Source organism: Penaeus monodon, chromosome 23, assembly GCF_015228065.2.
Source record: "Penaeus monodon isolate SGIC_2016 chromosome 23, NSTDA_Pmon_1, whole genome shotgun sequence".
Classification (NCBI taxonomy): Eukaryota; Metazoa; Arthropoda; class Malacostraca; order Decapoda; family Penaeidae; genus Penaeus; species Penaeus monodon.
Genome location: NC_051408.1, coordinates 4,206,898 through 4,208,448, shown reverse-complemented (window position 1 = coordinate 4,208,448; position 1,551 = coordinate 4,206,898). Strand labels below are relative to the sequence as shown.

Genomic DNA, 1,551 nt, shown 5'->3' with positions numbered 1-1,551 from the left:
ACCACCACCCCCTGCCCCCTTAGACCTCCCTGATAAGGTGTTGTCGGTGAAGGAGCAAGTCTAGGCTCAGGCTTGCCGTCATATGCGCAAATTTTTCGGCTTTGGTTAACACTCGTACCCCCCTTGCATCATGCTTAAGTAAAGGCTAATAAAACCTAATATTTATACATACATTTTTTTTTTCTGTTGAGAATGAGCTTGTGCCGATTGCTTAGGCGAATTAGAATCGCCGCGGGGATCGATAAGCTCGTATTGCTGTAATTAACGGGTAGAGGTTTGCTGGCCTAGGTTTGTGCAGCGCGAGGTTGAAGGCTGCTAAGCGAGCATTGATTATATTCAGATTTTTTTTTTTTAATAATAATGAATAGACATAATTAAGATACTTGTGTAGGAATGGTAGATGCTGAGATTAGTAAACCTGTTTTTTTTTTGAGGTATAGAGGAATTTTTTTTTACCCCGATGGCACTGGTTACATGCACTGCCCGCTGTGATTTTATTGCTGTTGATTTTATTTAAACAGAGATTGCTCCAAAAGGACTTGATCACCAGGGAATCTATAACTAAGCCTACGTAATCTCACTTTGAGGTAAACAGGGAAAGAAATGGTTAAGTGAGGTCAGGTAGGCCTACTAACTGAATTTCTGGTGATGGAAGTACTTTTGGAGGCAATAAATTCAACAAAATTGACTATAGTGTGTCTGCGTGTGCTGTGGCATCAGTGAGATAATGAAAGATTTTTTAATTACAGCTAAGTAAAGCAAATACTACTTAACCAGATTTTATTTTTTTTTTTACTGTTTCTCAGTATACCTACATCACAATTCATTTGTTTGTATGGTGTGTTTGTGTGCATTTGTGTTTTCATCTTAATTTTCATTGGGATATGATAAATTTTAATTGCAATGAGAGAGGTAAAATGGGATTGCATTGTCCATAACGGTAGTCATGAGATTGTTTGCATTCCCAGGCTAGAGAATGTGGAAATACTTGGCAAACCAATTCATTGAGGGAATGCAGTTTTATTTAATTTTCTTTTAGAGAAATATATATATTGGCCTTTACATTAGTTAGATTTAGACTGTCATTTTGAAGTATAACTGTCAAATTTACGGGGACATCAAAGAACTTGGGTTGACATATTACCAATTCAAGACCAGTGGAAGTCTCAAAGCATTGTATATAAAGAGCAACTCTTTGTGATAATAAGTAAAATAAACCAGGGAAACAGTTATTCATATGTGGAATGCTTCTATAGATGAATATAATTACTGAAAAGAAGTTAATTGGTCACCTTATGACCTAGTTGCAAAGTTACCAGTTCCTGCCATGTACTGATGAACAGGTGTGCAATACAGAGCATTGCATTAAAATTGTATTTGACATATTTGTTTAATTGAAGTGTTTGGGAAGTGATCATAAAAGTATTGGATTTTTTCAGCTATTATTTTAAAGGTCTTTAGTTATACATTTGATTTTATGTAAATATGAAAGTATCTATTTTTTTTTTTATCCCATTGTCATTGTGGAGGAATAGCTGGAATTTCATTTAG

The 1,551-nt window shown here is 35.3% G+C and overlaps 1 protein-coding gene across 1 annotated transcript in view; it reads left to right on the top strand.

The window, feature by feature from the left end:
• LOC119587732 (protein argonaute-2-like) overlaps nucleotides 1–1,551 on the top strand; it is a gene marked incomplete in the record, with an annotated part of 19,396 nt that overhangs the window by 1,049 nt on the left and 16,796 nt on the right.